We start from the raw sequence: 15,078 nt of genomic DNA, 5'->3' as shown, positions 1-15,078 counted from the left end.
ATATTCAAAACACAATTAAATTTAGGGTTCGTTTTGAAAGCCGAAATTGAATTTTGGAAGTCCTTTTTTTTCTTTTGATTTTCCAGTGTTTGGTTATGTAAATAAAATTTAGTTGAAAAGAGAAAATTCATTCTAGTCAATGGAAAAAAGACTCAGTTTTGCAAAAAATGACTTCCCAATTTTTTTGTCGAAAGACATTTTTCAGTTTCACCACACCACCACCACAACGACAGCACACTACCAATGCACACAAAGCTATGTAAATTGTCCAATCGTGTATAGGTGCACCATTAGGCAATATTGAATGCACATTTGATATAATTTACATTATATATTCGGCGTTATATGCTTTTTTTATCGTAGTGCCAGTTTCAATTTCACAATTCTATAGGCTAGATCTCATGCTCCAATGGGTTGAACTTACAATATTTAAAAATTTACCAATATAAAGAAGCAATTTTAAAATTCTACCTTTATTAAATTTTTTTAAATTGGCTTATTAGCTCAGTTGGTTAGAGCGTCGTGCTAATAACGCGAAGGTCACAGGTTCGAGACCTGTATGAGCCATCACACTTATTATTGACTTTGAACTTGTACTATTTTTTGGTACGTTATTATATTTGAAGTCTCTTATATTCAAAACACAATTAAATTTAGGGTTCGTTTTGAAAGCCGAAATTGAATTTTGGAAGTCCTTTTTTTTCTTTTGATTTTCCAGTGTTTGGTTATGTAAATAAAATTTAGTTGAAAAGAGAAAATTCATTCTAGTCAATGGAAAAAAGACTCAGTTTTGCAAAAAATGACTTCCCAATTTTTTTGTCGAAAGACATTTTTCAGTTTCACCACACCACCACCACAACGACAGCACACTACCAATGCACACAAAGCTATGTAAATTGTCCAATCGTGTATAGGTGCACCATTAGGCAATATTGAATGCACATTTGATATAATTTACATTATATATTCGGCGTTATATGCTTTTTTTATCGTAGTGCCAGTTTCAATTTCACAATTCTATAGGCTAGATCTCATGCTCCAATGGGTTGAACTTCCTATATTTCAAAATTTACCAATATAAAGAAGCAATTTTAAAATTCTACCTTCATTTAATTTTTTTCAATTGGCTTATTAGCTCAGTTGGTTAGAGCGTCGTGCTAATAACGCAAAGGTCACAGGTTCGAGACCTGTATGAGCCATCACACTTATTATTGACTTTGAACTTGTACTATTTTTTGGTACGTTATTATATTTGAAGTCTCTTATATTCAAAACACAATTAAATTTAGGGTTCGTTTTGAAAGCCGAAATTGAATTTTGGAAGTCCTTTTTTTTCTTTTGATTTTCCAGTGTTTGGTTATGTAAATAAAATTTAGTTGAAAAGAGAAAATTCATTCTAGTCAATGGAAAAAAGACTCAGTTTTGCAAAAAATGACTTCCCAATTTTTTTGTCGAAAGACATTTTTCAGTTTCACCACACCACCACCACAACGACAGCACACTACCAATGCACACAAAGCTATGTAAATTGTCCAATCGTGTATAGGTGCACCATTAGGCAATATTGAATGCACATTTGATATAATTTACATTATATATTCGGCGTTATATGCTTTTTTTATCGTAGTGCCAGTTTCAATTTCACAATTCTATAGGCTAGATCTCATGCTCCAATGGGTTGAACTTCCTATATTTCAAAATTTACCAATATAAAGAAGCAATTTTAAAATTCTACCTTCATTTAATTTTTTTCAATTGGCTTATTAGCTCAGTTGGTTAGAGCGTCGTGCTAATAACGCAAAGGTCACAGGTTCGAGACCTGTATGAGCCATCACACTTATTATTGACTTTGAACTTGTACTATTTTTTGGTACGTTATTATATTTGAAGTCTCTTATAATAAAAACACAATTAAATTTAGGGTTCGTTTTGAAAGGCGGAATTGAATTTTGGAAGTCCTTTTTTTTCTTTTGATTTTCCTGTGTTTGGTTATGTAAATAAAATTTAGTTGAAAAGAGAAAATTCATTCTAGTCAATGGAAAAAAGACTCAGTTTTGCAAAAAATGACTTCCCAATTTTTTTGTCGAAAGACATTTTTCAGTTTCACCACACCACCACCACAACGACAGCACACTACCAATGCACACAAAGCTATGTAAATTGTCCAATCGTGTATAGGTGCACCATTAGGCAATATTGAATGCACATTTGATATAATTTACATTATATATTCGGCGTTATATGCTTTTTTTATCGTAGTGCCAGTTTCAATTTCACAATTCTATAGGCTAGATCTCATGCTCCAATGGGTTGAACTTCCTATATTTCAAAATTTACCAATATAAAGAAGCAATTTTAAAATTCTACCTTCATTTAATTTTTTTCAATTGGCTTATTAGCTCAGTTGGTTAGAGCGTCGTGCTAATAACGCAAAGGTCACAGGTTCGAGACCTGTATGAGCCATCACACTTATTATTGACTTTGAACTTGTACTATTTTTTGGTACGTTATTATATTTGAAGTCTCTTATAATAAAAACACAATTAAATTTAGGGTTCGTTTTGAAAGGCGGAATTGAATTTTGGAAGTCCTTTTTTTTCTTTTGATTTTCCTGTGTTTGGTTATGTAAATAAAATTTAGTTGAAAAGAGAAAATTCATTCTAGTCAATGGAAAAAAGACTCAGTTTTGCAAAAAATGACTTCCCAATTTTTTTGTCGAAAGACATTTTTCAGTTTCACCACACCACCACCACAACGACAGCACACTACCAATGCACACAAAGCTATGTAAATTGTCCAATCGTGTATAGGTGCACCATTAGGCAATATTGAATGCACATTTGATATAATTTACATTATATATTCGGCGTTATATGCTTTTTTTATCGTAGTGCCAGTTTCAATTTCACAATTCTATAGGCTAGATCTCATGCTCCAATGGGTTGAACTTCCTATATTTCAAAATTTACCAATATAAAGAAGCAATTTTAAAATTCTACCTTCATTTAATTTTTTTCAATTGGCTTATTAGCTCAGTTGGTTAGAGCGTCGTGCTAATAACGCAAAGGTCACAGGTTCGAGACCTGTATGAGCCATCACACTTATTATTGACTTTGAACTTGTACTATTTTTTGGTACGTTATTATATTTGAAGTCTCTTATAATAAAAACACAATTAAATTTAGGGTTCGTTTTGAAAGGCGGAATTGAATTTTGGAAGTCCTTTTTTTTCTTTTGATTTTCCTGTGTTTGGTTATGTAAATAAAATTTAGTTGAAAAGAGAAAATTCATTCTAGTCAATGGAAAAAAGACTCAGTTTTGCAAAAAATGACTTCCCAATTTTTTTGTCGAAAGACATTTTTCAGTTTCACCACACCACCACCACAACGACAGCACACTACCAATGCACACAAAGCTATGTAAATTGTCCAATCGTGTATAGGTGCACCATTAGGCAATATTGAATGCACATTTGATATAATTTACATTATATATTCGGCGTTATATGCTTTTTTTATCGTAGTGCCAGTTTCAATTTCACAATTCTATAGGCTAGATCTCATGCTCCAATGGGTTGAACTTCCTATATTTCAAAATTTACCAATATAAAGAAGCAATTTTAAAATTCTACCTTCATTTAATTTTTTTCAATTGGCTTATTAGCTCAGTTGGTTAGAGCGTCGTGCTAATAACGCAAAGGTCACAGGTTCGAGACCTGTATGAGCCATCACACTTATTATTGACTTTGAACTTGTACTATTTTTTGGTACGTTATTATATTTGAAGTCTCTTATAATAAAAACACAATTAAATTTAGGGTTCGTTTTGAAAGGCGGAATTGAATTTTGGAAGTCCTTTTTTTTCTTTTGATTTTCCTGTGTTTGGTTATGTAAATAAAATTTAGTTGAAAAGAGAAAATTCATTCTAGTCAATGGAAAAAAGACTCAGTTTTGCAAAAAATGACTTCCCAATTTTTTTGTCGAAAGACATTTTTCAGTTTCACCACACCACCACCACAACGACAGCACACTACCAATGCACACAAAGCTATGTAAATTGTCCAATCGTGTATAGGTGCACCATTAGGCAATATTGAATGCACATTTGATATAATTTACATTATATATTCGGCGTTATATGCTTTTTTTATCGTAGTGCCAGTTTCAATTTCACAATTCTATAGGCTAGATCTCATGCTCCAATGGGTTGAACTTCCTATATTTCAAAATTTACCAATATAAAGAAGCAATTTTAAAATTCTACCTTCATTTAATTTTTTTCAATTGGCTTATTAGCTCAGTTGGTTAGAGCGTCGTGCTAATAACGCAAAGGTCACAGGTTCGAGACCTGTATGAGCCATCACACTTATTATTGACTTTGAACTTGTACTATTTTTTGGTACGTTATTATATTTGAAGTCTCTTATAATAAAAACACAATTAAATTTAGGGTTCGTTTTGAAAGGCGGAATTGAATTTTGGAAGTCCTTTTTTTTCTTTTGATTTTCCTGTGTTTGGTTATGTAAATAAAATTTAGTTGAAAAGAGAAAATTCATTCTAGTCAATGGAAAAAAGACTCAGTTTTGCAAAAAATGACTTCCCAATTTTTTTGTCGAAAGACATTTTTCAGTTTCACCACACCACCACCACAACGACAGCACACTACCAATGCACACAAAGCTATGTAAATTGTCCAATCGTGTATAGGTGCACCATTAGGCAATATTGAATGCACATTTGATATAATTTACATTATATATTCGGCGTTATATGCTTTTTTTATCGTAGTGCCAGTTTCAATTTCACAATTCTATAGGCTAGATCTCATGCTCCAATGGGTTGAACTTCCTATATTTCAAAATTTACCAATATAAAGAAGCAATTTTAAAATTCTACCTTCATTTAATTTTTTTCAATTGGCTTATTAGCTCAGTTGGTTAGAGCGTCGTGCTAATAACGCAAAGGTCACAGGTTCGAGACCTGTATGAGCCATCACACTTATTATTGACTTTGAACTTGTACTATTTTTTGGTACGTTATTATATTTGAAGTCTCTTATAATAAAAACACAATTAAATTTAGGGTTCGTTTTGAAAGGCGGAATTGAATTTTGGAAGTCCTTTTTTTTCTTTTGATTTTCCTGTGTTTGGTTATGTAAATAAAATTTAGTTGAAAAGAGAAAATTCATTCTAGTCAATGGAAAAAAGACTCAGTTTTGCAAAAAATGACTTCCCAATTTTTTTGTCGAAAGACATTTTTCAGTTTCACCACACCACCACCACAACGACAGCACACTACCAATGCACACAAAGCTATGTAAATTGTCCAATCGTGTATAGGTGCACCATTAGGCAATATTGAATGCACATTTGATATAATTTACATTATATATTCGGCGTTATATGCTTTTTTTATCGTAGTGCCAGTTTCAATTTCACAATTCTATAGGCTAGATCTCATGCTCCAATGGGTTGAACTTCCTATATTTCAAAATTTACCAATATAAAGAAGCAATTTTAAAATTCTACCTTCATTTAATTTTTTTCAATTGGCTTATTAGCTCAGTTGGTTAGAGCGTCGTGCTAATAACGCAAAGGTCACAGGTTCGAGACCTGTATGAGCCATCACACTTATTATTGACTATGAACTTGTACTATTTTTTGGTACGTTATTATATTTGAAGTCTCTTATAATAAAAACACAATTAAATTTAGGGTTCGTTTTGAAAGGCGGAATTGAATTTTGGAAGTCCTTTTTTTTCTTTTGATTTTCCTGTGTTTGGTTATGTAAATAAAATTTAGTTGAAAAGAGAAAATTCATTCTAGTCAATGGAAAAAAGACTCAGTTTTGCAAAAAATGACTTCCCAATTTTTTTGTCGAAAGACATTTTTCAGTTTCACCACACCACCACCACAACGACAGCACACTACCAATGCACACAAAGCTATGTAAATTGTCCAATCGTGTATAGGTGCACCATTAGGCAATATTGAATGCACATTTGATATAATTTACATTATATATTCGGCGTTATATGCTTTTTTTATCGTAGTGCCAGTTTCAATTTCACAATTCTATAGGCTAGATCTCATGCTCCAATGGGTTGAACTTACTATATTTCAAAATTTACCAATATAAAGAAGCAATTTTAAAATTCTACCTTTATTAAATTTTTTTAAATTGGCTTATTAGCTCAGTTGGTTAGAGCGTCGTGCTAATAACGCAAAGGTCACAGGTTCGAGACCTGTATGAGCCATCACACTTATTATTGACTTTGAACTTGTACTATTTTTTGGTACGTTATTATATTTGAAGTCTCTTATATTCAAAACACAATTAAATTTAGGGTTCGTTTTGAAAGCCGAAATTGAATTTTGGAAGTCCTTTTTTTTCTTTTGATTTTCCAGTGTTTGGTTATGTAAATAAAATTTAGTTGAAAAGAGAAAATTCATTCTAGTCAATGGAAAAAAGACTCAGTTTTGCAAAAATTGACTTCCCAATTTTTTTGTCGAAAGACATTTTTCAGTTTCACCACACCACCGCCACCACAACGACAGCACACTACCAATGCACAGAAAGCTATGTAAATTGTCCAATCGTGTATAGGTGCACCATTAGGCAATATTGAATGCACATTTGGTATAATTTACATTATATATTCGGTGTTATATGCTTTTTTTATGGTAGTGCCAATTTCAATTTCACAATTCTATAGGCTAGATCTCATGCTCCAATGGGTTGAACTTCCTATATTTCAAAATTTACCAATATAAAGAAGCAATTTTAAAATTCTACCTTCATTTAATTTTTTTCAATTGGCTTATTAGCTCAGTTGGTTAGAGCGTCGTGCTAATAACGCAAAGTTCATAGGTTCGAGACCTGTATGAGCCATCACACTTATTATTGACTATTTTTTGGTACGTTATTATATTTGAAGTCTCTTATAATAAAAACACAATTAAATTTAGGGTTCGTTTTGAAAGGCGGAATTGAATTTTGGAAGTCCTTTTTTTTCTTTTGATTTTCCTGTGTTTGGTTATGTAAATAAAATTTAGTTTAAAAGAGAAAATTCATTCTAGTCAATGGAAAAAAGACTCAGTTTTGCAAAAAATGACTTCCCAATTTTTTTGTCGAAAGACATTTTTCAGTTTCACCACACCACCACCACCACAACGACAGCACACTACCAATGCACACAAAGCTATGTAAATTGTCCAATCGTGTATAGGTGCACCATTAGGAAATATTGAATGCACATTTGATATAATTTACATTATATATTCGGTGTTATATGCATTTTTTATCGTAGTGCCAGTTTCAATTTCACAATTCTATAGGCTAGATCTCATGCTCCAATGGGTTGAACTTCCTATATTTCAAAATTTACCAATATAAAGAAGCATTTTTAAAATTCTACCTTCATTTAATTTTTTTCAATTGGCTTATTAGCTCAGTTGGTTAGAGCGGCGTGCTAATAACGCGAAGGTCACAGGTTCGAGACCTGTATGGGCCATCACACTTATTATTGACTATTTTTTGGCACGTTATTATATTTGAAGTCTCTTATAATAAAAACACAATTAAATTTAGGGTTCGTTTTGAAAGGCGGAATTGAATTTTGGAAGTCCTTTTTTTTCTTTTGATTTTCCTGTGTTTGGTTATGTAAAGAAGAGTTAGTTGAAAAGTGAAAATTAATTCTAGTCAATGGAAAAAAGACTCAGTTTTGCAAAAAATGACTTCCCAATTTTTTTGTCGAAAGACATTTTTCAGTTTCACCACACCACCGCCACCACAACGACAGCACACTCCCAATGCACACAAAGCTATGTAAATTGTCCAATCGTGTATAGGGGCACCATTAGGCAATATTGAATGCACATTGGAGATAATTTACATTATATATTCGGCGTTATATGCTTTTTTGATCGTAGTGCCAGTTTCAATTTCACAATTCTATAGGCTAGATCTCATGCTCCGATGGGTTGAACTTCCTATATTTCAAAATTTACCAATATAAAGAAGCATTTTTAAAATTCTACCTTCATTTAATTTTTTTCAATTGGCTTATTAGCTCAGTTGGTTAGAGCGGCGTGCTAATAACGCGAAGGTCACAGGTTCGAGACCTGTATGGGCCATCACACTTATTATTGACTATTTTTTGGCACGTTATTATATTTGAAGTCTCTTATAATAAAAACACAATTAAATTTAGGGTTCGTTTTGAAAGGCGGAATTGAATTTTGGAAGTCCTTTTTTTTCTTTTGATTTTCCTGTGTTTGGTTATGTAAAGAAGAGTTAGTTGAAAAGTGAAAATTAATTCTAGTCAATGGAAAAAAGACTCAGTTTTGCAAAAAATGACTTCCCAATTTTTTTGTCGAAAGACATTTTTCAGTTTCACCACACCACCGCCACCACAACGACAGCACACTCCCAATGCACACAAAGCTATGTAAATTGTCCAATCGTGTATAGGGGCACCATTAGGCAATATTGAATGCACATTGGAGATAATTTACATTATATATTCGGCGTTATATGCTTTTTTGATCGTAGTGCCAGTTTCAATTTCACAATTCTATAGGCTAGATCTCATGCTCCGATGGGTTGAACTTCCTATATTTCAAAATTTACCAATATAAAGAAGCATTTTTAAAATTCTACCTTCATTTAATTTTTTTCAATTGGCTTATTAGCTCAGTTGGTTAGAGCGGCGTGCTAATAACGCGAAGGTCACAGGTTCGAGACCTGTATGGGCCATCACACTTATTATTGACTATTTTTTGGCACGTTATTATATTTGAAGTCTCTTATAATAAAAACACAATTAAATTTAGGGTTCGTTTTGAAAGGCGGAATTGAATTTTGGAAGTCCTTTTTTTTCTTTTGATTTTCCTGTGTTTGGTTATGTAAAGAAGAGTTAGTTGAAAAGTGAAAATTAATTCTAGTCAATGGAAAAAAGACTCAGTTTTGCAAAAAATGACTTCCCAATTTTTTTGTCGAAAGACATTTTTCAGTTTCACCACACCACCGCCACCACAACGACAGCACACTCCCAATGCACACAAAGCTATGTAAATTGTCCAATCGTGTATAGGGGCACCATTAGGCAATATTGAATGCACATTGGAGATAATTTACATTATATATTCGGCGTTATATGCTTTTTTGATCGTAGTGCCAGTTTCAATTTCACAATTCTATAGGCTAGATCTCATGCTCCGATGGGTTGAACTTCCTATATTTCAAAATTTACCAATATAAAGAAGCATTTTTAAAATTCTACCTTCATTTAATTTTTTTCAATTGGCTTATTAGCTCAGTTGGTTAGAGCGGCGTGCTAATAACGCGAAGGTCACAGGTTCGAGACCTGTATGGGCCATCACACTTATTATTGACTATTTTTTGGCACGTTATTATATTTGAAGTCTCTTATAATAAAAACACAATTAAATTTAGGGTTCGTTTTGAAAGGCGGAATTGAATTTTGGAAGTCCTTTTTTTTCTTTTGATTTTCCTGTGTTTGGTTATGTAAAGAAGAGTTAGTTGAAAAGTGAAAATTAATTCTAGTCAATGGAAAAAAGACTCAGTTTTGCAAAAAATGACTTCCCAATTTTTTTGTCGAAAGACATTTTTCAGTTTCACCACACCACCGCCACCACAACGACAGCACACTCCCAATGCACACAAAGCTATGTAAATTGTCCAATCGTGTATAGGGGCACCATTAGGCAATATTGAATGCACATTGGAGATAATTTACATTATATATTCGGCGTTATATGCTTTTTTGATCGTAGTGCCAGTTTCAATTTCACAATTCTATAGGCTAGATCTCATGCTCCGATGGGTTGAACTTCCTATATTTCAAAATTTACCAATATAAAGAAGCATTTTTAAAATTCTACCTTCATTTAATTTTTTTCAATTGGCTTATTAGCTCAGTTGGTTAGAGCGGCGTGCTAATAACGCGAAGGTCACAGGTTCGAGACCTGTATGGGCCATCACACTTATTATTGACTATTTTTTGGCACGTTATTATATTTGAAGTCTCTTATAATAAAAACACAATTAAATTTAGGGTTCGTTTTGAAAGGCGGAATTGAATTTTGGAAGTCCTTTTTTTTCTTTTGATTTTCCTGTGTTTGGTTATGTAAAGAAGAGTTAGTTGAAAAGTGAAAATTAATTCTAGTCAATGGAAAAAAGACTCAGTTTTGCAAAAAATGACTTCCCAATTTTTTTGTCGAAAGACATTTTTCAGTTTCACCACACCACCGCCACCACAACGACAGCACACTCCCAATGCACACAAAGCTATGTAAATTGTCCAATCGTGTATAGGGGCACCATTAGGCAATATTGAATGCACATTGGAGATAATTTACATTATATATTCGGCGTTATATGCTTTTTTGATCGTAGTGCCAGTTTCAATTTCACAATTCTATAGGCTAGATCTCATGCTCCGATGGGTTGAACTTCCTATATTTCAAAATTTACCAATATAAAGAAGCATTTTTAAAATTCTACCTTCATTTAATTTTTTTCAATTGGCTTATTAGCTCAGTTGGTTAGAGCGGCGTGCTAATAACGCGAAGGTCACAGGTTCGAGACCTGTATGGGCCATCACACTTATTATTGACTATTTTTTGGCACGTTATTATATTTGAAGTCTCTTATAATAAAAACACAATTAAATTTAGGGTTCGTTTTGAAAGGCGGAATTGAATTTTGGAAGTCCTTTTTTTTCTTTTGATTTTCCTGTGTTTGGTTATGTAAAGAAGAGTTAGTTGAAAAGTGAAAATTAATTCTAGTCAATGGAAAAAAGACTCAGTTTTGCAAAAAATGACTTCCCAATTTTTTTGTCGAAAGACATTTTTCAGTTTCACCACACCACCGCCACCACAACGACAGCACACTCCCAATGCACACAAAGCTATGTAAATTGTCCAATCGTGTATAGGGGCACCATTAGGCAATATTGAATGCACATTGGAGATAATTTACATTATATATTCGGCGTTATATGCTTTTTTGATCGTAGTGCCAGTTTCAATTTCACAATTCTATAGGCTAGATCTCATGCTCCAATGGGTTGAACTTCCTATATTTCAAAATTTACCAATATAAAGAAGCAATTTTAAAATTCTACCTTCATTTAATATTTTTCAATTGGCTTATTAGCTCAGTTGGTTAGAGCGTCGTGCTAATAACGCAAAGGTCACAGGTTCGAGACCTGTATGAGCCATCAGACTTATTATTGACTTTGAACTTGTACTATTTTTTGGTACGTTATTATATTTGAAGTCTCTTATAATAAAAAACACAATTAAATTTAGGGTTCGTTTTGAAAGGCGGAATTGAATTTTGGAAGTGCTTTTTTTTCTTTTGATTTTCCAGTGTTTGGTCATGTAAATAAAATATAGTTGACAAGAGAAAATTCATTCTAGTCAATGGAAAAAAGACTCAGTTTTGCCAAAAAGGACTTCCCAATTTTTTTGTCGAAAGACATTTTTCAGTTTCACCACACCACCGCCACCACAACGACAGCACACTACCAATGCGCACAAAGCTATGTAAATTGTCCAATCGTGTATAGGTGCACCATTAGGCAATATTGAATGCACATTTGGTATAATTTACATTATATATTCGGTGTTATATGCTTTTTTCATCGTCGTGACAGTTTCAATTTCACAATTCTATAGGCTAGATCTCATGCTCCAATGGGTTGAACTTCCTATATTTCAAAATTTACCAATATAAAGAAGCAATTTTAAAATTCTACCTTCATTTAATATTTTTCAATTGGCTTATTAGCTCAGTTGGTTAGAGCGTCGTGCTAATAACGCGAAGGTCACAGGTTCGAGCCCTGTATGAGCCATCACACTTATTATTGACTATTTTTTGGTACGTTATTATATTTGAAGTCTCTTATAATAAAAACACAATTAAATTTAGGGTTCGTTTTGAAAGGCGGAATTGAATTTTGGAAGTCCTTTTTTTTCTTTTGATTTTCCAGTGTTTGGTCATGTAAATAAAATATAGTTGACAAGAGAAAATTCATTCTAGTCAATGGAAAAAAGACTCAGTTTTGCCAAAAAGGACTTCCCAATTTTTTTGTCGAAAGACATTTTTCAGTTTCACCACACCACCGCCACCACAACGACAGCACACTACCAATGCGCACAAAGCTATGTAAATTGTCCAATCGTGTATAGGTGCACCATTAGGCAATATTGAATGCACATTTGGTATAATTTACATTATATATTCGGTGTTATATGCTTTTTTCATCGTCGTGACAGTTTCAATTTCACAATTCTATAGGCTAGATCTCATGCTCCAATGGGTTGAACTTCCTATATTTCAAAATTTACCAATATAAAGAAGCAATTTTAAAATTCTACCTTCATTTAATATTTTTCAATTGGCTTATTAGCTCAGTTGGTTAGAGCGTCGTGCTAATAACGCGAAGGTCACAGGTTCGAGCCCTGTATGAGCCATCACACTTATTATTGACTATTTTTTGGTACGTTATTATATTTGAAGTCTCTTATAATAAAAACACAATTAAATTTAGGGTTCGTTTTGAAAGGCGGAATTGAATTTTGGAAGTCCTTTTTTTTCTTTTGATTTTCCAGTGTTTGGTCATGTAAATAAAATATAGTTGACAAGAGAAAATTCATTCTAGTCAATGGAAAAAAGACTCAGTTTTGCCAAAAAGGACTTCCCAATTTTTTTGTCGAAAGACATTTTTCAGTTTCACCACACCACCGCCACCACAACGACAGCACACTACCAATGCGCACAAAGCTATGTAAATTGTCCAATCGTGTATAGGTGCACCATTAGGCAATATTGAATGCACATTTGGTATAATTTACATTATATATTCGGTGTTATATGCTTTTTTCATCGTCGTGACAGTTTCAATTTCACAATTCTATAGGCTAGATCTCATGCTCCAATGGGTTGAACTTCCTATATTTCAAAATTTACCAATATAAAGAAGCAATTTTAAAATTCTACCTTCATTTAATATTTTTCAATTGGCTTATTAGCTCAGTTGGTTAGAGCGTCGTGCTAATAACGCGAAGGTCACAGGTTCGAGCCCTGTATGAGCCATCACACTTATTATTGACTATTTTTTGGTACGTTATTATATTTGAAGTCTCTTATAATAAAAACACAATTAAATTTAGGGTTCGTTTTGAAAGGCGGAATTGAATTTTGGAAGTCCTTTTTTTTCTTTTGATTTTCCAGTGTTTGGTCATGTAAATAAAATATAGTTGACAAGAGAAAATTCATTCTAGTCAATGGAAAAAAGACTCAGTTTTGCCAAAAAGGACTTCCCAATTTTTTTGTCGAAAGACATTTTTCAGTTTCACCACACCACCGCCACCACAACGACAGCACACTACCAATGCGCACAAAGCTATGTAAATTGTCCAATCGTGTATAGGTGCACCATTAGGCAATATTGAATGCACATTTGGTATAATTTACATTATATATTCGGTGTTATATGCTTTTTTCATCGTCGTGACAGTTTCAATTTCACAATTCTATAGGCTAGATCTCATGCTCCAATGGGTTGAACTTCCTATATTTCAAAATTTACCAATATAAAGAAGCAATTTTAAAATTCTACCTTCATTTAATATTTTTCAATTGGCTTATTAGCTCAGTTGGTTAGAGCGTCGTGCTAATAACGCGAAGGTCACAGGTTCGAGCCCTGTATGAGCCATCACACTTATTATTGACTATTTTTTGGTACGTTATTATATTTGAAGTCTCTTATAATAAAAACACAATTAAATTTAGGGTTCGTTTTGAAAGGCGGAATTGAATTTTGGAAGTCCTTTTTTTTCTTTTGATTTTCCAGTGTTTGGTCATGTAAATAAAATATAGTTGACAAGAGAAAATTCATTCTAGTCAATGGAAAAAAGACTCAGTTTTGCCAAAAAGGACTTCCCAATTTTTTTGTCGAAAGACATTTTTCAGTTTCACCACACCACCGCCACCACAACGACAGCACACTACCAATGCGCACAAAGCTATGTAAATTGTCCAATCGTGTATAGGTGCACCATTAGGCAATATTGAATGCACATTTGGTATAATTTACATTATATATTCGGTGTTATATGCTTTTTTCATCGTCGTGACAGTTTCAATTTCACAATTCTATAGGCTAGATCTCATGCTCCAATGGGTTGAACTTCCTATATTTCAAAATTTACAAATATAAAGAAGCAATTTTAAAATTCTACCTTCATTTAATTTTTTTTATTTGGCTTATTAGCTCAGCTGGTTAGAGCGTCGTGCTAATAACGCAAAGGTCACAGGTTCAAGACCTGTATGAGCCATCACACTTATTATTGACTTTGAACTTGTACTATTTTTTGGTACGTTATTATATTTGAAGTCTCTTATAATAAAAACACAATTAAATTTAGGGTTCGTTTTGAAAGGCGGAATTGAATTTTGGAAGTCCTTTTTTTTCTTTTGATTTTCCTGTGTTTGGTTATGTAAATAAAATTTAGTTGAAAAGAGAAAATTCATTCTAGTCAATGGAAAAAAGACTCAGTTTTGCAAAAAATGACTTACCAATTTTTTTGTCGAAAGACATTTTTCAGTTTCACCACACCACCGCCACCACAACGACAGCACACTACCAATGCACACAAAGCTATGTAAATTGTCCAATCGTGTATAGGTGCACCATTAGGCAATATTGAATGCACATTTGATATAATTTACATTATATATTCGATGTTATATGCTTTTTTTATCGTAGTGCCAATTTCAATTTCACAATTCTATAGGCTAGATCTCATGCTCCAATGGGTTGAACTTCCTATATTTCAAAATTTACCAATATAAAGAAGCAATTTCAAAATTCTACCTTCATTTAATTTTTTTCAATTGGCTTATTAGCTCAGTTTGTTAGAGCGTTGTGCTAATAACGCAAAGGTCACAGGTTCGAGACCTGTATGAGCCATCACACTTATCATTGACTTTGAACTTGTACTATTTTTTGGTACGTTATTATATTTGAAGTCTCTTATAATAAAAA

At 32.9% G+C, this 15,078-nt stretch overlaps 5 non-coding genes across 5 annotated transcripts; all 5 read left to right on the top strand.

Annotated features, from left to right (window-relative positions):
- Window positions 1-493: 493 nt before the first annotated feature.
- Window positions 494-567, top strand: TRNAI-AAU. The gene has a single exon. It is a non-coding gene; the product is annotated as a tRNA-Ile (tRNA).
- An 11,239-nt stretch (window positions 568-11,806) lies between these two features.
- On the top strand, window positions 11,807-11,880 carry TRNAI-AAU. The gene has a single exon. It is a non-coding gene; the product is annotated as a tRNA-Ile (tRNA).
- Window positions 11,881-12,428: 548 nt separating this feature from the next.
- TRNAI-AAU lies at window positions 12,429-12,502 on the top strand. The gene has a single exon. It is a non-coding gene; the product is annotated as a tRNA-Ile (tRNA).
- Window positions 12,503-13,050: 548 nt separating this feature from the next.
- On the top strand, window positions 13,051-13,124 carry TRNAI-AAU. Its single transcript has one exon. It is a non-coding gene; the product is annotated as a tRNA-Ile (tRNA).
- A 548-nt stretch (window positions 13,125-13,672) lies between these two features.
- On the top strand, window positions 13,673-13,746 carry TRNAI-AAU. The gene has a single exon. It is a non-coding gene; the product is annotated as a tRNA-Ile (tRNA).
- Window positions 13,747-15,078: the final 1,332 nt, after the last annotated feature.

The sequence above is a fragment of the Ipomoea triloba genome, chromosome 11, assembly GCF_003576645.1.
Source record: "Ipomoea triloba cultivar NCNSP0323 chromosome 11, ASM357664v1".
NCBI lineage: Eukaryota > Viridiplantae > Streptophyta > Magnoliopsida > Solanales > Convolvulaceae > Ipomoea > Ipomoea triloba.
The sequence above is the reverse complement of the archived record's forward strand: the minus strand, read 5'-3'. Positions and strand labels throughout refer to the sequence as shown.